Source organism: Schistocerca cancellata, chromosome 4, assembly GCF_023864275.1.
Source record: "Schistocerca cancellata isolate TAMUIC-IGC-003103 chromosome 4, iqSchCanc2.1, whole genome shotgun sequence".
Taxonomy (NCBI): Eukaryota; Metazoa; Arthropoda; class Insecta; order Orthoptera; family Acrididae; genus Schistocerca; species Schistocerca cancellata.
The window spans coordinates 27,778,939-27,801,916 of record NC_064629.1 but is presented as its reverse complement, the minus strand read 5'-3'; positions in this window follow the sequence as shown (position 1 = coordinate 27,801,916).

Genomic DNA, 22,978 nt, shown 5'->3' with positions numbered 1-22,978 from the left:
AACGTTTACTAATAGTTTTGCTCAATAGCTCCTCTTCTTTCTTCTCATCTTAAATTAATGTCTGCGCAAACTCTTAAAGGTGTTGGGTAACTTAAGAATGCCATCCTATCTCGATTGGGAAGGTTCTTTTGCGACATATCGTGACGAGTATAATGGTGTCTACCGTTAGAAAGTAGTTTGTGGATTAACGCTGCACATCAGTAGATAAGATCATCAGTTAGAAACAGTTAAGAGCCCGAGCTTCCCTCCTGCTCACAATCCTGATATGAGTGAACTAAACACTTGGTTTTTTTTTTTTTTTGGAACGTCACTTTGTGCTACACTACGACTCATTTTGGTACCAGCCTTCCGAGAAACACTAGATACCATTCACTTAGAAAACTCACGCCAAATGTATGCTTCCTGAGTGGAGGTATTTGCTAAGACGACAGGTGAATAAGCCAGTTGCTGTTAGATGTCACGATATGTGATGTGCTAATAAGCGAATTTCTACTGTAATGTTTGCAGATACATTTAAGCGCATAATTAATGTTTTTCAGATGCATATGTATCATGGATCTAAAATAAGGCATACTGCCTCTTTTTGTATCTTTGAAGCGTGCTAAGCAGTGATCTGTATGAACTGTTATCAACGAGGAGCCTGTCTTCTGTTCAACACTCAGTCCTTTGCTAGTGGTGTCAGAGATGGGCGGCGCTCGCATTGATTTTGCTGGCCGCATCACACTCCGCTGTCGCTCAGGGCGGTGACAACTTGCCAGCACAGCGCACGCTGGCAAGTATCCGCCGTGGTACATTATAATGCTACTAACAGTGACTTCAGAGCTCAAGAAGAATGTGACGCAAAGTAGTTTAGCCGCTGTCGATGTGTAAGGCCAACTGAGACTTAATCAGTGAAGTAAGTCAGTGCTCTTTCGAATATAATCGCAAGTAATGGTGTACTTTTACAAAAGATTATTTTAATAGGAGCGCTTGTCTGTGGTTAAGCGACCGGTGTGTCTGACTGTCACACAGACAGCCTGTGTTGGATCTCCACTGCGGCCAAGAAAGTTACGGGGGTACCCCAAAAAACCGGAATTATTTTTTAAAAGCTATATATTTTCAAATTGTTTACAAAACAACCTAATCCCCTTAAAAATACTCTCCATTACAACCAATACATTTGTCCCGCCGGGGTTTCCAATGTTCGAAACATTTTTTTAGTCATCTTTAGAAATGGCTAACAGCTCAGCTCCTCCCTCGTCTTTTTTTTTTTTTACTTCTGCGGTGTTGTCAGATCGGTGTCCTTTCATGCTCTTATCATGTGTGGAAATAAGAAAAAGTCGCACGGAGCCAGGTCAGACGAATAAGGTGCGTGGGGCAGCGGAACCACACCATTTTTAGCCAAAAACTATCTAACAGAGATGGCTGGCTGTGTGTGTGGGTGCATTGTCATGGTGGAAGAACCGGTCTCCTGTCTGCCACAAATCGCGTCTTTTTTGAGGAACACTGTTGTGCAATCTTCTTAAAACTTCCAAATAAAAGGTTTGATTGACGATCTGACCTAGGGGAACAAACACTGAATGAACTACGGCCTTGGCATCAAAAAAGGAAATCAGCGTTGGTTTTATGTTTGATTTGACTTGAAGACATTTTTTTGGACGGGGTGACGATGTAGTCTTCCATTGGCTTTACTGTTGCTTTGTTTCTGGGCGTTAACCATAGCACTGTGACTCATCATCGGTAATTACTTTTGACAGAAAATTGGATCAGTTTCAAGCTTTTTTTTTTCGAACCACGACATGTTTCAACTAGACATTCCTTTTGATTGTCAGTCAGAACCAGAGGAACAGACTTGCTAGCAACCCTTTTCATTCCAAAATCTTGCGTTATAATTCGCTGAACCGAGCACCCTTATAACCCCGTAATCTCTGACAGTTGATCAATTGTCTGTCGACGGTCTGTGAGCACAAGCTCTTGAATTTTTTCAACATTTTCGGGCAATTGTTGGACATCCAGAACGACGTTTATTATTAATCAACATGTCGCCATTTTTAAATCGAGCAAACCACACGTACACTTGAGTTTTTCATATAGCTTCATCTTGGCAAGCTGTTTTGAAAATTAAAACAGTTTCAGGAACATTTTTACCAAGTAGAAAACAAAATTTCACAGCTTCACATTGTTCACCCAAATTTGCCATCATAAAAAACGAAACAAGAACAAAACAGCTCTAGCAAAAACAATCACAGCAGATGAACAGAACAAGCCAGGTCGACAGCACAAGCGGCACATAACTGGTAATACACGCCTACGGCAGAAATGCCTTCTACACAAGCTCCACCCACAGCAATGTTATTCTTTTTTATCTCTTTTTTTGGGTACCCCTCGTATTCTGGAGTGGTTCACTCTTTCTCAGGAGTGTAATTGAGGAGTTATTTGAAGGAATAATGGATCCCATTTCAACTGCCAACATTAATGATCAGGAGAGTTGGTACTATTCCTTTCATACTGCCCTCCCGCGTCGCCTTAGGCAGATAGTGAGCCACCGCCGATTGGCAGGTCAGTTCCCTGCAGAAAGATAGCGCCTCGAAGTATTCTTTTTTTGGTATGAGGAAGGTGAACGATATTATACTTTTAATTCTGTAGGAGCAGTGACCAACCAGGCTGTACTTCAAAGTCACGACAGACCTAGAAAAGGAGTGATTTTTCTCTGATAACTAACTCGATATGGAAATGACAATTCCCATTACTGTTAGAAGCTTCATGTATAAGCAGAGCATCCTATTTTTCCCTTTGCGTTGTCTTCCAATATTTAACAGAGATTTCCACTGCTATAATCTACAGAAATAAACAAACTCTTTTACAGCTACAGTAGTTTTTCCTCATCAAACACTAATAAAAATTAAACTGCGGGATCCTTGTATTCTAGAAAAATTAAAAACTCACAAGAAAATAAACAAAGAAGAAGTGAAGTTGCAGAGTTTCAGCGTGTGACACGTGATAATAATGTGAGCACGTTGAGGGTGTTCCACATGACACAGGCGACGATAGCACAGATACCCAGAAGATATATTTCCAAGTCTATCACCCAATGTCGAGCACTGCTAATTGAGGCAAAGTCTGGTGGCAGTATAGCAGGGCGAGTCGATGATGTCGGCAGTCCAGCTTACCGGAGCTGTCATACTAAGAGTGCAGCAGCACAGACGCAGTGCCATATGCACGCGGGACGAGCTGGTTTACTTGATTTTGCGCTTTTAGTGCTCTCCAGCGGTAGTTGTCGGCCTTATTTGGCTCGCAAACCACACAGTTGGAAAACGCGGAGGTGAAAAACAAATTGGATACAGCGTGACAAGAACGCGGTTCCCACTCCTTTAAAACGTAGTGCTCCTCCCAACTGCACCACGCTGACTTCCAGCAACTACTGACCTGTTTTATGGTACAGTCTTCTGAAGGCTTGAATCGTCGAGATGTTATTAACTGACGTTTATTTATAACAAATCCTATCAAGGACGGCACGTTTTGATGACACTTCAATGTACCGTTGCCTTAAAACGGTTTACTTTCATAATATGTAAGTTATAATAGAAAAGTAACTGAACACGAAAATTCTTTAAGCATCAATATCACGTTTCCCGTCCTTTTATTACAACAAATGGTACCCATAACGCTACATTCTCGAGAAAGTCAATGTGCTGGTGTTAAGAAACAGCACATTTTCATAGGGTGTAAGTTATAATATAAAACGCGCCAACTACGAGCTTCAACTGAATACGACAAATACAATATGATGTCCCGCAAATTCTGCTTGGGACGTAGAGAGCGTTATTGCTTCTTATTGTTTCTACTTTACGTGGCACGTTGCCGAAATATAGCAGGATTTATTTTGTGTTTCATGCGACGAAATAGCAGGAAGTGACGTCACAGAACTCGTAGAACGCAATGTCAGCGTTAGTGAACTCGTCCCGTGTGACGACGGCTTTTGGACAGCTGCTGGAGATCTGCTCGATGTGGCTGCCCGAAGAGAACTTAATTTCCGCCTGCCTTGCAGCCAGTCTTATGGCCATTTTCCTAGTTCCCCAGGCGTCCACCGATGGCAAAAAATATGCACATCTTGCAACTAGCTGCATATTAAAATTAAAAAAAAAAAAAAAAAAACATTTCGCTATGCGGATCTTGATTATCAAAATCGTAAAGTGGTGGCTGCAGTTTCGTGTCGTATCTAGACGATGCAGTGGTCAAGGCAATTCGGAAGGAACTGTGCTGAAATACCCACCCAGCAGCATTTATTTAGGCTTTCCACGCTTGCCATAAGTCTGTTCAGGCCAAGGGCGCTGCCTTCCCCCGTCTTTCTCCTCTTGAGCAAGTGATCCATCTCTAACGACCTCGACGTTGACGAGTCGTTAACCTATAATGTATACGTCTTCCACTTTCCTGAACAGACTGTCAACAAATCCACTGTCATCATTTAAAACAAATCTGTTCGCATTTTATTGATACTGGTTCAAAATGGATGAAATGGCTCTGAGCACTATGCGACTTAACTTCTGAGGTCATCAGTCGCCTAGAACTTAGAACTAATTAAACCTAACTAACCTAAGGACATCACACACATCCATGCCCGAGGCAGCATTCGAACCTGCGACCGTAGCGGTCGCTCGGCTCCAGACTGTAGCGCCTAGAACCGCACGGCCACTCCGGCCGGCTATTGATACTGGCTACCGTCCTATACTCATACGTGAAGATAATAAAACCTTACACTGTAGCCTACAAGTGATCTTCGTACAGACGGACTTAAACTTTTGTATGTTGAGGTACACTGAAGCGCCAAAGAAACTAGTATAGACATGCGTATTCAAGTACAGAGATAAGTAAACAGGCAGAATACGGCGCTGTGGTCGGTAACGCCTATAAAAGACAATAAGTGTCTGGCGCAGTTGTAACTGCTGCAACAGTGGCAGGTTATCAAGATTTAAGTGGGTTTGAGAATGGTGTTATAGTCGGCGCACAAGCGATGGGACACAGTACCTCGGAGGTAGCGATGAAATGGGGATTTTCCCGCACGACCATGTCACGAGTGTACCGTGAATATCGGGAATCCGGTAAAACATCAAATCCCCGACATCGCTGCGGGTGGAGAAAGATCTTACAAGAACGGGACGAAACACGACTGAAGAGAATCTTTCATCGTAGCCGAAGTGCAACCCCCCCGCAAATTGCTTCTGATTTCAGTGCTAGGCCATCAACAAGTGTCAGCGTGCGAACCATTCAACGATACATCATCGATATGGTCTTTCGGAGCTTAAGGCCCACTCCTGTACCCTTGATGACTGTTCGACAAGGTTTATGCCTCGCCTGGGCCCGTCATCACAGACATTGGACTGTTGATGACTGGAAACATGTTGCCTGTTCCGATGAGTTTCGTTTCAAATTGTATCGAGCGGATGGACGTGTATGAGTATGGAGACAACCTCATTAATCCATGGACCCTGAACCGAGCGAGGTGGCGCAGTGGTTAGACACTGGACTCGCATTCGGGAGGACGACGGTTCAATCCCGCGTCCGACCATCCTGATTTAGGTTTTCCGTGATTTCCCTAAATCACTCCAGGCAAATGCCGGGATGGTTCCTCTGAAAGGGCACGGCCGACTTTCTCCCCCATCCTTCCGTAATCCGATGAGACCGATGACCTCGCTGTCTGGTCTCCTTCCCCAAAAACAACAACAACCATGGACCCTCTATGTCGGCAGGGGACTGTGCAGACAGGTGGAGGCTCTGTAATGGTATGGAGCGTGTGCAGCTGGAGTGATATGGGACTCCTGATACTTCTAGATACGAGTCTGGCAGGTGACACGTACGTAAGCATCCTGTCTGACCACCTGCATGCATTCATGTCCATTGTGCATTCCGACGGGCTTGGGCAATTCGAGCAGGACAATGCGAAACCCCACAAGTCCAGAACTGCTAGAGAGTGGCTCCAGGCACACTCTTCTGAGTTTAAACACCTCCGCTGGCCACCGAACTCCCCAGACATGAACATTATTGAGCATATCTGGGATGCGTCGCAATGTGCTGTTCAGAAGAGATCTCCACCCCCTCGTACTCTTAGGATTTATGGGCAGCCCTGCAGGATTCTTGGTGTCAATCCCTCCAGCACTACTTTAGACATTAGTCGAGTTCATGACACGTCGTGTTGCGGCACTTCTGCGTGCTCGCAAGGGCCTATGCGATATTAGGTATCTGCACCAGTTTCTTTGGCTCTTTAATATAGTTTGCAATTGATTTTTAGGGTTCCGTACCTCAGTCGGTAAAAACGGAAGCTTTAAAGAGCCATTTGTTGTCCCTCTGTCTGTCCGTCTGTTAAGAAACTTTTTTCTGAGAACAGGTAAAGGTATCAAGTTGATATCTATGTCAAATGCTAATGTCTACGGTGGTTGGCTGTGTAAAACTTTAAACTTCTAAGTCGATGGCATCAAAAGAAACGGCCATTTATATCACATATTTTGATACTCGCAAACTGACTCATCAAAACCTATAGATGAACTATCTACATAAAATGATGAGCCAAAACATTATGGCTACCTGCTTAATAGCTTTTTTTATCCATATTTGGAACGAAATACGTCACTGGTCCTACGTATCAAGGATCCGACAGTTTGTTGGCAGGTTTGTGGAGGTATGTGGCATTAGATGTCTACGCACAGGTCACGCAATTCGCGTAAATGAAGGGCCGCTGATGTGCGTACGCGGTGTTGGCGCCCGATAGCGACCCAGATGGGTTCCATAGGATGTACATCAGGCAAATATGGTAGCCGAGACATCAACGTGAGTTCACTATAATGCTCCTCAAACCACTGTAGCACGGTTCTGTCCCGAGACACGGACAATTTGCTGAAAGATGTCATCGCCAGCAGGGAAGACATCAAGCATGAAGGGATGTGGGTGGTTCGCAGCTGTTAGCATGTCTTCGATTGCTACCACAGGTTCCATGCGAGCGCAGGAAAATGCCCCCCATAGCATAATACTGCACCCAGCAGCCTGCGTCCGTAGCGCGCTGCACGTTGCGACCCTCAGTTCATCTCGATGACGGTGTTTATGGAGGCGACCATCGACCTACTGGAGCAAAAATGTGATTCACCCGAATAGCCGACACGTTTCCATTGGTCTATTGTCGAACCACGCTGGTGCCGTGCCCACTGCAATCGTAATTGACGATGACGTTGGCTCAACATGTGAACACGTAGGAATGATGTGCTGCAGAGCTCCATATTCAACAATGTACGATGAACGGAACATTTGTGCGTGCACCAGCAGTATGCTCTTTCGGCAAAAATGCCGCAGATCACCATCTGCCCTACATTACAGAGCAGACAAGCTACCGAACTCCACGTTCTGTGAAGAGTCGTGGACGTCCAACCATTTAGCGCCTAGTGGTAGTTTCACTTTCCTTCTACCTTTCCTTCTACCTTTCTCCGTAGATACGACATTCGATCAGCTTCGTCGTTTCCGGGAGTCTCGTTTACAGGCTCTGCGTAATAAGAATGAGCATTCGTCAAAGTGGCTTATCTCAATGGATTTTCCGATTTGCAGTCCATATCTTTGCTGGGATGATCCCCCGTCCATCCGCTTACATACTTTTGTTACCGCGTCACGTGCCCGCAACGCCACTAGGCAGCATCCAGCTTCGCGGTGGGCAGTGATTATAATGTTTTGACTTGTCAGTGCACGTAACTATGTTTGTACGGAACCCTCAGAGCGCAAGTCCTATTGGCACTTGTCCAATTTTTTATTTTTATTTTTGAAAATTCGGAATATTTCCACGAGGCCAGTTATTCACTCACTTACTGCTATCCTAAATCGATGAAAGAGCTAAAATATCAAAGGTCATTCCACTATAGAGCTGAAATACCAAACGCCTTTTGTACGTGTGTCGAACGACAAACTTAAGGCCTTGTCGGACGTGTGTGTGTTATTCTCAACCTCTGTTTGACTAAATTTACTGCTGTCGCTTGTTATCCTGCCGAGCTGCGACTGTGTCAACACCGACTGTTTCTGGAACTTCGCTCTCCCACCCTCTCATCGTGGTGTAACCCGTGACATTCTCCGCACGCTTCTCTACGATTCTCCTGACACTGCCCACTGCCGGTCCTTTCAGTGTCTGTCGGAGTATTCTCTACTGCAATACCCTTACGGATGGCCTGAAATGTTCATCTTTGGTGGACAGTGTTTTCGTCCACCTGGACAAATATTGTCTCTGGAAATCCAGTCTGTGGAGACTGCTCGCCTGTTGTGCGTCGCTGTTGCGGATGAAGCGGATATAATGTCTTCTGTGATAGTCGTTGGCAAAATGCATTTCTTTCACTTACGCTCTTGTTTCATTGTTTATTTGCCTTGCGTGTGTGATAAATTAAAAGGGTTTACTCACTTAATTGTGTTCAGCAATTGGAGAACAAGGACTACATTGATCCCACCGTGGGCTGTGCCGTAGCGATGGGGCGGCGAGAGAAGCCTCGCCAAAGGCGCGGGCACAGAGGGGACGCAATGACTGAATGACAAAAAACAAAAATAAGCCTCTTTAAGAGTTAAACGGGAAAGGTACGCGAGTTCTCCTAGCCGTAATATTCCAGTTTCCTCGCTAAGAAGGAAGTTAGGGTTTAACGACCCGTCGACTACGAGGCCTTCAGAGGCGTAGCACAGGCTCGGACTGGTTGAGGATCGGGGAGGAAATCGGCCGTGCCCTTTGGAAGGAACAATCCCGGCATTTGTCTTAAGTGATTTAGAGAAATCACTAAAAACTTAATTCTCGATAGTCGAACGCGGATTTGAGCTGTCCTCCCGAATGCGAGTCCAGTGTGTTAATCACTGTGCCATCTCGCTCAGATTTTTTTGGGTGTAAGAAGACTCCTTTCCCTCGCTCCGCGACTGTAAACGACACAGCGTGAGTTCTGCTGTGTCATTACGTCCAGTAACATTATAAAGAAACTACTACAACTTAACAGAATTTGATCGTTAAAATAATTTCTTTGAGAAACCGTGCGCTTAGTACAAATCCACCTATATAGCTGGCTCATCTTGGACAATTCAGCTATTGCTACTGCTTCGCTACGGTACTGCAGGATCTCCGAGGTAAATGTGACTCAATCTTGGGCTCAGGAGCGTGTGACAGCGGCTGGTCGATGGAATGTAATAATACTGTACCAACAGCCGTTATTTTGATATTGTTTTATTAGGCAACCAGCTTCGACGTTCCAATCACATCTTCAGGCCTGTCGCATGAAAGACACCACGTACCACTCGTGTAGGTATAAGACAAGGGAGGAATATTTGTATCTGGTTCCGTGGCATCCGAACTTCTTGAGCATGTATGCTCTTCACACATGCTCAGGAACGACGACATTGGAAGTTTTGGTCTGGGGAATATTGCATCGTTCTTCTTAACAACACACGCACTGCAATATCATAAACTGAAAGAACAACGGGCGAGGGGGGCAGGGATTTTCCAAACGACTGGAAGAACGTTCCGATCATTGTTTACAGTGCCTTGGTGGCTATGTTGAAAAATACTGTCACGTATCTGTGACGTTTTGAAGTGTGGTGCTTCATACAGTAACAATTACTTGGCCTTCCATAATAATGTGTATCTTACTGTTTAAAATCCACTCGTAACAGTAACAGATAATGTGAGAATTTAAGACCACACCATGTCATGAACCCTTTGAAATCCAACAAGAGGTGGGACAGGTCTGTAAATCCAGCCCAGCTCGTGAGACAGAAAAGAAATAGTGGAAGATGGTTGTTTGGGTCCTGTCGACTACGACGTCACTAGAACAAGCTCGGATTAGGGAAAGATGGGCAAGAAAATCGACCGTGCCATTTCAAAGGAATACCCTTCGTGATTCGCTTTAAGTGATCTAAAGATATTTTGGAAAACCTAAACCTGGATGGCCGGACGGTGATTTGAATCGGTATCCTCCCGCACTGGAGATCACTACACCACCTCCCTCGGTTCGTGAGACAGAAGTTTTCTACGGGCGAGGTGCCGCATTAGAAAAATAGTGGACTCGCATTCAAAAGGGTTGCGATCCAGATGTCCGTCTGATTATCCACCTATAGTTTTTCCCGGGATTCACAAAAGCGCCCAGAAGAAATTTCGGATTGGTTCCTTCAAAACGGACACGGCCGATGTCCTTTGCTATCCTTCCCCACTCCGAATGTGTGCTACGTCGCTAATGACAACGTCGTTGATGGGATGTCAAATCCTAATCTTTCTCCCTTTTATTTTTTCGAGTGTGTCTAATGGCTAGTAGTACTTACATTTTTTTCACAACTTTTTGTAGGTGCTCCAGTCCTTCAGTTGCAGCAATCGTTACGGATTTATTTTTCTCTCATTTTCCATTCTCGTTTTGTTACTGTTTACATTCATTTTGAAATTATATACTAGGGCGTGTTGAAAATTAATGCCTCCCAATTTTTTATTCTGTTTTCAATATCGGTTGAGATATTACATGTCACGCATATTACTCGGTCGTCTTTTCCGCTTCGTTGACGCAAGTTGCAACCCCATGCCACTCGAGGGCTCCGAATTGTAGCGTGGAACCTGGCGGTGTGTAACGTAACCATGTGAGTGAGTGATAAGCAGCGTTCTGTACTCTAGTTCCAAACCACCGAAAACGTGCTTCCAACTGAAATCCTTAGAAGAATGAAAGCTGTGCGATGATTGTATTAACAACAGTAATGCGCAATGCTGTGTTGTTTATGTTCCTAGTGAAGAAAAATGTGTGAAATGTATCTGCAGTTGCGAATATGGACCAACATAAGATATATAATGGAATGACGATAGTGAAAAGTTGTGCCAGACCAGGACTCGAATACGAATTTCCCGCTTATCACGACCGGTCGCCTTATCTTTAGACTATCTGAGCACGAATGCATGTCCAAAGGAATACTGCATCATAAGTAGCGGGACTACAGGGGTGCTGGGCCATTTTGTTAGTGAAGGTGGCCTACATCATCGGCAAGTAGCACTTAGGAGCAAACCTGTTAAATGGCTTTCCATGTCAACCTATTGTTCGCCTTTGATTGACAGGTACTTAACCTATTGTTCTACTAAGTGGTTTTCCATGTCACTCCACTTATTCTATTGTCCCCGCCACCCCGTCCCTTTCCTCAAACCCCCTCCCCTCCTCTCTGCTGCAGGCACACTTTCAGGTTTGAGTTAACCTATTGTTCTGTTAACTGCTTTTCCATGTCACCCCCATTTCCTTTTGATTGACAGGTACTTAGCCTATTTTGCACCCCCCACCCCATCCCCCTCCCCCAACCATCTCCCCCTCACTGCTACAGGTACACTTTCAGGTCTGAGTTATTGGAATAGGCCCCCCTCTCACTCTTATCAATTTGATTCACTACTTAAATAAATTGGTCAACTAAATAACCTCTCTGGTGGAAAAGTACCATGCCCCGCAACAGGAAGTTCAAATTCCATCAGGTCAATTCAACCTCTACTAACCTAAGAGAAAATGGCAGGAAGATAGGTCACATTGACTACATAATTAAACTGATCAATTAATTAACCTCTCTGGTGGGGAAGTGCCACGCCCCCCCTCACACAGAAAAATGGCGGCAAGTACAAATTCTAACAGTATAATGCGTCACAACAACAAAAATGGCGGGAAAAAGGGACTTGTATTTATTATTTAACCAGTTTCAAGCATGTGTGTTCGCCAGTGAGTCTGGACTGCAAATAGCTTAGTTGATATCGTCGCCACCAGAGAGAGCCACTTTCGTGTCAAAACATGACGCAAGTATCGTTATTCAAGATGGCTGCACCCAGTGTATCCACCACGAGCTCCAGCGCTCAAGTGGCTTAGTTCATATCGTGACCACCAGAGGACGCTACCATGACGTCGCATGATGACACAAGATCGACTGCTGTCTCTCGCGTGCGTGCGTTATAACCTGACACGTGCCATGCCACCGGCCCGTGGGCATCCAACCGCTTACATCACACGCCCTCGGCCACCACCTCCGTACACACATCGGACATAGTCTTCTGTATACAGGGTGGTCCATTGATAGTGACCGAGCCAAATATCTCACGAAATAAGCGTCAAACGAAAAAACTACAAAGAGCAAAACTTGTCTAGCTTGAAGGGGGAAACCAGATGGCGCTATGGTTGGCCCGCTAGATGGCGTTGCCATAGGTAAAACGGATATCAACTTCGGTTTTTTAAATAGGAACCCTCATTTTTTATTACATATTCGTGTAGTATGTAAAGAAATATGAATGTTTTAGTTGGACCACTTTTTTAGCTTTGTGATAGATGGCGCTGTAATAGTCACAAACATATGGCTCACAATTTTAAACGAACAGTAGGTAACAGTTAGGTTTTATAAATTAAAATACAGAATGTAGGTACGTTTGAACATTTTATTTCGGTTGTTCCAATGTGATACATGTCCCTTTGTGAACTTATCATTTCTGAGAACACATGGTGTTACTGCGTGATTTGCTGTAAATACCACGTTAATGCAATAAATGCTCAAAATATTGTCCGTCAACCTCAGTGCATTTGGCAATACGTGTAACGACATTCCTCTCAACAGTGAGTAGATCGTCTTCTGTAATGTTTGCACGTGCACTGACAATGCGCTGACGCATGTTGTCAGGTGTTGTCGGTGGATCACGATAGAAAATATCCTTCAACTTTCCCCGCAGAAAGAAATCCGGGGACGTCAGATCCAGTGAAGGTGCAATCCACCTGTCATGAAATATGCTATTCAATACCCCTTCAACCGCATGCAAGCTATGTGCTGGATATACATCATGTTGGAAGTACATTGCCATTCTGTCATACAGTGAAACAACTTGTAGTAACATCGATAGAACATTAGATAGGAAATCAGCATACATTGCACCATTTAGATTGCCATCGATAAAATGGGGACCAATTATCCTTCCTCCCATAATGCCACACCATACGTTAACCCACTAAGGTCGCTGATGTTCCACTTGTCGCAGCCATCGTGGATTTTCTGTTGCTCAATAGTGCATATTATGCCTGTTTACGTTACCGCTGTTGGTGCATGACGCTTCGTCGCTAAATAGAACGCGTGCAAAAAATCTGTCGTCGTCTTGTAATTTATCTTGTGCCCCGTGGCAGAACTGTACACGGCGTTCAAAGTCGTCGCCATGCAATCCTTGGTGCATAGAAATATGGTACGGGTGCAATCGATGTTGATGTAGCATTCTCAACACCGACGTTTTTGAGATTCCCGATTCTCGCGCAATTTGTCTGCTACTGATATGTGGATTGGCCACGACAGCAGCTAAAACACCTACTTGGGCATCATCATTTGTTGCAGGTCGTGGTTGACGTTTCACATGTGGCTGAACACTTCCTGTTTCCTTAAATAACGTAACTATCCGACGAACGGTCTGGACACTTGGATGATGTCCAGGATACCGAGCAGCATACATAGCACACGCCTGTTGGGAATTTTGATCACAACAGCCATACATCAACACGGTATCGACCTTTTCTGCAATTGGTAAATGGTCCATTTTAACACGGGTAACGTATCAAGAAGCAAATACCGTCTGCACTGGCGGAATGTTACGTGATACCACGTACTTATACGTTTGTGACTATTACAGCGCCATCTATCACAAAGCGATAAAAGTGGTCCAACTAAAACATTCATATTTATTTACCTACTACACGAATATGTTATAAAAATGGGGGTTCCTATTTAAAAAAACACAGTTGATATCCGTTTGACCTATGGCAGCGCCATCTAGCGGGCCAACCATAGCGCCATCTGGTTTCCCCCTTCAAGCTAGACGAGTTTTGTTCTTTGTAGTTTTTTCGTTTGACGCTTATTTCGTGAGATATTTGGCTCGGTCACTATCAATGGACCACCCTGTATATGGTAACACACACATCGCGCATCTAACCTATCAATTACCAAAGTACTTAATTCAATTTCAATCTTAATCATATTAAATAATTCAATTCACAATTTCATATAGGTATGAAAAGTTGTTCAACTACCTAGTTTCAACTACTTTACAAGGACCAGACCGCCACCTCTTCCTAGGAACCGTCGCTGAGTTTGAATGCTGGCAGTAAAGAAAGGTCACTTTCCCTTTCGCTACCAACCTAAGAAAATTGCGGGCAAAGATAGGACACTTGTAGTAACCTCACCAATCTGACCGCCACTTCCTCCTAGGATCAGGTGTGAAATCTGACAGTAAACAAAGCTCAGTTGCGTTTTCGCTACCAAACTAAGAAAATTGCTGCAAACGAAGCTCACGACCACCACCACTAACCTAAGTCGCCAGACCGCCACCTCTTCCTAGGGGCAGGTGGTAAAAGGATAGCCCGAACTAGGCTGATGGAGGGAGGAAGGATTGTACTTTATTTATTTGCGAGCTATTTATTTAGGGATGGAGTATATCTATCACAGCACACACGGTCTGACATGCCCCACAGCATACAGACCTGCAAACCACTCCTACGTACTCATGTATAAAGCTCTACAACACTCTTGCTAATTGTAAACCGTCAAAAATAACACACTGCACAGCCTACAGACACGCGAACCACTCATAAACAATGCAGAGCATTTACGTCCAGATAGCCAGACAACTCCTAAATTGTCAAAATAATACTCCATGTAAAAGACTCTGCTTGCTAATCGTCAACTGTCGAAATCATACACCAGACTTTATATAAACAATTAGAGGCAACACCACCAAGTGTATTCACCAGAGTCCATAGCCCAACTGACTTAGTTCAAATCGATGCCACTAGAGGATGCTGTAGTGACTCAGGTACCGTAACCTATGATGGCGCCACCTAGTGTGTTCACCACAAGCTCCAGACCCCAACTGTCTTAGTACATTTCCTCGCCATCAGAGGACGCCACAGTGACACCAGCTGATGACAGAGGTACAGTTAACCATGGTGGCGGCAAACAGTGTGCTCTCCACGAGGTCTACAACGCTGTCGTCCGTTTCGTGACGTGAATCAAGATCGTGAGGGAAAACGACTCAGCCTGCTCTGGGCTGCTGGGGGGGGGGGGGGGGAGTAAAGAAGGAGTTCACTCCATTTAGTTTCAAACATTTTCTTTAGCGATCGAATATATTTATCCCTCAGATGTCAAACCGCGCACAGCCCCTGCTCGGCTTCCGCAAGCATGAGGTGGTGGTACCCCCATTCATACGTAACACCAGAGAAATCCCTACCAAAATACGTGTTCACCTACACACATGTGCTGACGTGATCGGGCGGGAGTGCAACCGCGAGCTGCAGCCGAACGCAGGCCAAAGTTGTATGTAGGCGCCGTTAATGGCCGGGCGTTTATTTACACAGTGCGCACTCCAAGCTGAACCATGCATGTTCGCCGTTCCTCTATATCCTCACTCTAACTGCGGTCCTGCGAAGATGCTGCAGAATTCCGTTCCACAATAGTAGAACCTGCTTTCTGCTTCGCAATTCTAATGGACCCTACATCATGTTTGACTCATGCTTCACCACGCTTAGCTACATACCATTGAAAATTCATCTAGCAACGTTATCAATCTTATACTCAACTCACATTGCTGCTAAAATAATAAGCAAGTCTAACTCTACTAAATTCTATAGCCCCCCCCCCCCCCCCCAGAAATAGTTAACACTCGCTTTTTTACTGTCTCAGCTTGTATGCACCAAAATTCCAGTCCTAACAGAATCTGTTTACCAAAATATCGCCTAATCCAGTCTTCCTCCCAGACATAATGTGGTAGCCTTCCTGCTCTCAACATACACAAATGTTCTCACTGCTCCTATATCCCACCACAATCAACCGAGCATTTTCTTTCTCGGGCTTTCTGTTGTTATTTTGCAAATATTGCTAAATTGCACCGATAGTTCCCTTAATCTATACACCCCCAACCTGTTCTTTCTTTCTACAGACACTACACTCAGTGGAAATAACTATTTTACACTGATCACCATTTTGCACAGACAAATAAACATCGCAAAGTTGTCTACAGGTCATCAAATACATACTATACTCGCAAGAATATTGGAGCGTCAAACCGATCTCCAACCGGCGGATATATCACCGAGTACCGTCAATATTCGCTGTACTTCTCGATATCAAGAACAATGCACTAACCTCCCGATCGCTAACGCAACATAATGCACAACATATACACTATAAATTATTTTTCCACAAACACCAAACTTTAGCGAGGTGCAGCGTGCTGTAAACCATTGACTAACTAGAAACAAGTAGAGTAAACTGATATTCGCGCTCTCGAATACCGAAGTCGGTCATCTAACAGATTCGACATGATCAATATTGTTTACAAACCAGCTAGAGTTTATCCCACGTCTAGAGAACAGGCAAACGTGTGTCCAACACACCACAATCGATATTCCCTGAACTAAATAAAGGCACCAAATGTGCAGAATCAGGCGACCGAACAATTTACATGGGTGGGAATAGCGTTCCGCCGCAAACGCGCCAGCAGACGATCTTGTGTCATCACGTGACATCACAGTAGCGTCCTCTGGTGGTCATGATATGAACTAAGCCACTTAAGCTCCGGAGCTCATGGTGGAATCACTGGGTGCAGTCCTCTTGCGTCATGTTCTTACCTGAAGGTGCCGCTCTCTGGTGGCGACGATATCAACTAAGCCATTTGCAGTCCAGACTTAGTGGCGAACACACATGCTTGAAACTAGTTAAATAATAAAGACAAGTCCATTTTTCCCGCCATTTTCCTAGGTGTGACGCATTATCATGTTGGAATTTGAACTTCACGCCATTTTTCCGGGGGAGGGGGGGGTTAGGTTAGTGGAGGTAGCCCAATTGACCTTCTTCCCACCAAAATCCGCCATCTTGGCTCACGTCACTGTGGCGCTCTCTGGTGGCGACGATAGCATCTAAGGCAGTTGGGTTCTAGAGCTTGTGGAGAACACACATGCTTGAAAATGGTTAAATAATAAAAAGTCCCTTATTCCCGCCATTTTTCTTGGTGTGACGCATTATCCTGTTGGAATTTGAACTTCCCGCTATTTTTCTGGGTGAGGGTGGGGGGGTGTGGCACTCCCCCACCAGAGAGATAATTAATTGATCAATTTAATTAAGTAGTCAATGTGACCTATCTTCCTGCCATTTTTTCTTAGGTTAGTAGAGTTTGAATTGACCTGATGAAATTTGAACTTCCTGCTGGGTGGGCATGGCACTTTTCCATCAGAGAGGTTATTTAATTGAACAATTTAATTAAGTAGTGAATCAAATTGATAAGAGTGAGAGAGGGGGGGGTTATTCCAATAACTCAGACATGGAAGTGTACCTGTGACAGTGAGGGGGGAGAGGGTTGGGGCAGGGGGATGGAGGTGGGGAGGGACAATAGGCTAAGTACCTGTCAATCAAAAGGAAATGGGGTGACATGGAAAAGCTGTTAACAGAGCAATAGGTTAACTCAGACCAGAAAGTGTACCTGTAACAGAGAGGGGGGAGGGGGAAGGGATGGGGGAGAGAATAGGTTAAGTGCAGTGACATGGAAACCACTTAGCAGAACAATAGGTTAAGTACCTACCAATCAAAGGAGAACAATAGGTAGACATGGAAAAGCACTTAACAGGTTTGCTCCTGAGTGTATATCTGCCCCTGATGTAGGTCAGCTGGACTAACAAAATGGTCCAGCACCCCTGTAGTCCCACTACTATCGTACTTTGGAGTAACACAGACATTGCAGAGACGTATTCAACGTGTGTGATAGAGCTTGGAGTGGACGACTGTGTAGGCCAACCCAGCCCCAACGCAATCGGGTTGATGAACTCATAAGAGAAAATCGTTGGATAACACAACCACAGCTCTCACGTAAGTGTGGCATATCACGAGGACGTGTACAGGCCATCATTACACAACTGCAGTGCAGAAAACGGTGCACACGGTGGGTGCCTCGAATGTTCACTCTGGACATGACATAACAACAATTTCTTTTGCGTTTTGAACCTTAGAGTGATGGGTTCCTTAACAATATTGTAACAAATGATGAAAGCTGGATTCACCATTTTGACCCCTAAAACAAGAGAGCATCAATGGAAGTCCGCCACAAGGTGTCACCGACGTTCTAAAATTTCATGATCATGGCATCAGCAGGCAAAGTCATATTCACAGTGCTCTGGGATGTTTTAGGTGTGGTGTATTTGAATTTCGTGCCTAAACGCAGCACTCTGCAAGATACTCCGAGACCTTCAGAAAACAGAAAGAACGAATTCGAAAAGTTGGCCCACACATGCAGCACCCTCTCATTCAGCATGAGCGCTGCAACATTTGCAACAATCCAACGCCTTGTGTTCACTACTGTCGATCATCCTCCATACAACACCGACTTGGTCCTAGCCGATTTTAATCTGTTTCAAAACTTAAGGAACAACTTCGAGGACTTCACTTTAATAGTGATGAAGTGGTGCAAGCAGAGGTGACGTTGTGGTCCCGTCAACAAAGCCAAACATTCTACAGTGAAAGTGTGAACAAACTGGTCCCTCGTTGGGAGAAGTGTGATCGTCGCCAGGGTGGCTATGTTGAGAAACGAATACGTAGGCATGAAGCATACAGATATAGAACATTTAATAAAATTTGTTTTATTTAAAAACCTTCAAGAGTTTTCACATAATAAATTCGGAGGCATTACTTTTCAGCCCGCCCTCGTATATACACTATGATCAAATGTATCCGGACACCTGGCTGAAAATGACTTACAAGTTCATAGCGCCCTCCATCGGTAATGCTGGAATTCAGTATGGTGTTGGCGCAACCTTAGCCTTGATGACAAATTCCACTCTCGCAGGCGTATGTTCAATCAGGTGCTTGAAGATGTCTTGGGGAATGGCACCCCATTCTTCACGGAGTGCTGCACTGACGAGAGGTAGCGATGTCGGTCGGTGAGGCCTGGCACGAAGTCGGCATTCCAAAATATCCTAGAGGTGTTTTATAGGATTCAGGTCACGACTCTGTGCAAGCCAGTCCATCACAGGGGTGTTACTGTCGTGTAACCACTCCGCCACAGGCCGTTCACTATGAACAGGTGCTCGATCGTGTTGAAAGATGCAATCGTCATCCCCGAATTGCTCTTCAACAGTGGGAAGCAAGAAGGTGCTTAAAACATCAATACAGGCCTGTGCTGTAATAGTGCCAGGCAAAACAACAAGGGGGGCAAGTCCCCTTCATGAAAAACACTACCACGCCATAACACCATCGACTCCGAAGTTTACTGTTGGTACTACACACGCTGGCAGATGACGTTCACCGGGCATTAGCCATACCCACTCCCTGCCATCGCATCGCCATATTGTGTACCGTGATTCGTCACTCCACACAACGTCCTTCCACTGTTCACTCGTCCAATGTTTAGGCTCCTTACACCAAGCGAGGCGTCCTTCGGCATTTATCAGCGTGATGTGTGGCTTATGAGCAGCCGCTAGACCATGAAATGCGAGTTTTCTCACCTCCCGCCTAGTGCCATAGAATTTGCAGTGGATCCTGATACAGTTTGGAATTCCTGTGCAATGATCTGGATAGATGTCAGCCTATTACGCATTACAACCCTCGTCAACTGTCGTCGGTCTCTGTCAGTGGTGGTAAGGTCTTACGGGACCAAACTGCTGAGGCCTTCGGTCCCTAAGCTTACGCACTACTTCATCTAACTTAAACTAACTTACGCTAGGGACAATACACACACCCATGCCAGAGGGAGGACTCGAACCTCCGACTGGGGGATCCCCGTCAGTCAACAGACGAGGTCGGCCTTTACGCTTTTGTGCTGTATGTGTCCCTTCACGTTTACACTTCAGAATTACATCGGTAACAGTGGACCGAGGGAAGTTTAGGAGTGTGGAAATCTCGTGTACAGACGTATGACACAAATGACACCCAATCACATGACCACGTTCGAAGTACGTGAGTTCCGCACTGCGCCCCATTCTACTCTCTCACGATGTCCAATGGCTACCGAGGTCGCTGATATGGAGTACCTGGCACTAGGTGGCAGCAAAATGCATCTAATATGAAAAACGTTTGTTTTTGGGGGTGTCCGGATACTTTTGATCACGTAGTGTATGTGGAATGTCAGTATTTAAGGTTATTTTTGGAAAGTCAGTTTTGTGTGCTGTTCTTTGAAATTCTAGCCTTACGAAACGTTTTATATTGTATATTACTTTTAGGGTCAGTGCTTTTACGAAAATTACAGGATATTATCTCATTAGCAGAAATGCTACTTAGTATTTGTGTTGGGGTTTCAGATTAAGTTATGTTCTAGTTGAAGGAAGTTACGCAACGTGCTTTGCAATAAAAGCATCGGACGATAATGGTCATATTCCTTCCTATAAGGTAACGACTAGAATCACAGCATTTTGTAGACAGATTTTTATTAAAAAAGATTTCGCCATCAATTGACATTGTTACTTTAAATGTAATATTGGATGTTGAACTTATACTTATGCGCTTTAGTTTCCTAACCAACCATCAGCTTGAGGATAGCTTTATTTGTAAAAAAAGGGTTCAAAGGGCTCTGAGCACTATGGGACTCAACATCTTAGGTCATAAGTCCCCTAGAACTTAGAACTACTTAATCCTAACTAACCTAAGGACATCACACACACCCATGCCCGATGCAGGATTCGAACCTGCGACCGTAGCAGTCCCGCGGTTCCGGACTGCAGCGCCAGAACCGCTAGACCACCGCGGCCGGCCTTTATTTGTAGATACGTCTCTCCACGAACTGCGTCAATCTGTCAGAAAGATATCACAGGACTTCCATGCGCTCTTGACCAATGTTAGCGATTTCCTTGTCAACTAAAACTTTCTATCCCTTCTACCACAAAAGGCAGAGTTTAGATACGTTCCACGTGTTCTCTGGGGAATGGGAATGCTGGTGTCATTACCCCCTTCGCTGACAGGAGTGCCGCAGCGAGCAGTCTGCACTTCGGCGCTGTCAGCTGCACATGGAGACGTGTAGTATCAACTTAACCCTCTAACGGTGAGGTTGGGGTTGGATCCGACCCCAGCGAGTCTGTTTTGTTTATAGCTGCCCACTCCCTTTTCTGAGAGCGCTGTGGTTCCAACTACCCTACCAGGCAGTCGTCCCGAGAGCGCCGAGGAGGCCACGTCAGTCTTGTGAGTGACCTGCAGCTACCCTCTCTACCCGAAACGTACATTACCCGCGCTCGGGTTGGATCCGACCCCACCTTACTGTTTACGTCACACTTATTAGTTTCTTTTGTGGGGAGGATTCAGCCCCATATTGATGTTTATATTACATCTAAGTTTTGTTTTCTCTTCTAGTATCTTACTAAAATTGCGCATCAACTCCTTAGAACTCCTGAGGAGATATACAACGAGTTTCTCCGACAGGAGGCTGAGTCAGAGGATGGCGACAATATCGATGCAGAAAACTGTTCAGAAACCACCTATTACATTATGTGTAGAAAGACATTTATTACTGAGAACTTTATATTTCGAAACTGCTGACACTATGATTATTTTCTACAAGTAGTAAGAGACGTTTCTCATTTAGTTCCTATCTTTAGAAATTCTAAAGCACTCAAGTTCCTAGTTGATTACTGAATCTATTGATTTTTACTATGCTTTCAATAATTTTATAGAGAATATTTCTATTAAGGTATTTTTTTGTAATCAAGTTCCTATTTTTTTCCAAAGTACTTTATATTCTTACTTATTGACTATAAAAATAAAAAAAACTTGTTATAACAAATATTATATGTGTTTAATTGATAATAAAACTTTTTCCCATTATTCATTTTCTATTTTACTCCGAAAAATCGATATTTGGAGGGTGGGGTCTGATCCAACCCCACCTTACCGCTTATGTCAGGAAAAATCACCTTACCGTTAGAGGGTTAACAATAACGGAGTCAGTCCGCTCACCTCGAGATGCTATGTCAGCAACGCTCGCTATGACGTATCGTCTGTGGGCTATCTAAGTGCTGTGTGCTTGCCATTCGCGAGAAGAATGCATTTAGGTAACTGACCAAGACTTAACTTTATTGATAGTGTACTCATGTGCTCACGATACGGACGTTAATAAAGGGGAATCTCCTTAAAAATCATGGAAGAGACAAGCGCAACAGAAGGCGTATGAAACTACGCCGATTCAGGAATTGTACGTGGACCCCATAACGGATTATTTCATTTAGCTTGGGTAATATCAGAAATGAAATTCTGAGACTCATAGAATAACATAAATAAGATCGTAGTATCTAATAGCGAGGTTCTAGGATGTGTAGTGAAGCCATAGAAATTAGAAAAAAAACACACACACATACAAAAGTTCAACTGAAAAGTAGGAGGACTGAAACTAGACACGCTGTGGGCCTTAGTGCCGACCGAGCGGGGTGGCGCAGTGGTTAGACACTGGACTCGCATTCGGGAGGACGACGGTTCAATCCCGCGTCCGGCCATCCTGATTTAGGTTTTCCGTGATTTCCCTAAATCACTCCAGGCAAATGCCGGGATGGCTCCTCTGAAAGGGCACGGCCGATTTCCTTCCTAATCCCATGAGACCGATGACCACGCTGTCTGGTCTCCTTCCCCAAACCAACCAACCAACCCATCAGCCTTAGTGCTAACAAGGGAACCTCCCCATCGCACCACCCTCAGATTTAGTTATAAGTTGGCACAGTGGATAGGCCTTGAAAAACTGAACACAGATCAATCGAGAAAACAGGAAGAAGTTGTGTGAAAGTACGAAAAAAATAAGCAAAATATACAAACTGAGTAGTCCATGCGCAGCATAGATAACATCAAGGAGAACGCGAGCTCCGGAGCGCGTGGTCCCGTGGTTAGTGTGAGCAGCTGCCGAACGAGTGGTCTTTGGTTCAAGTCTTCCCTCGAATGAAATTTTTATTTTCTTTATTTTCGCAAAGTTATGATCTGTCCGTTCGTTCATTGACGTCTCTGTTCACTGTAATAAGTTTAGTGC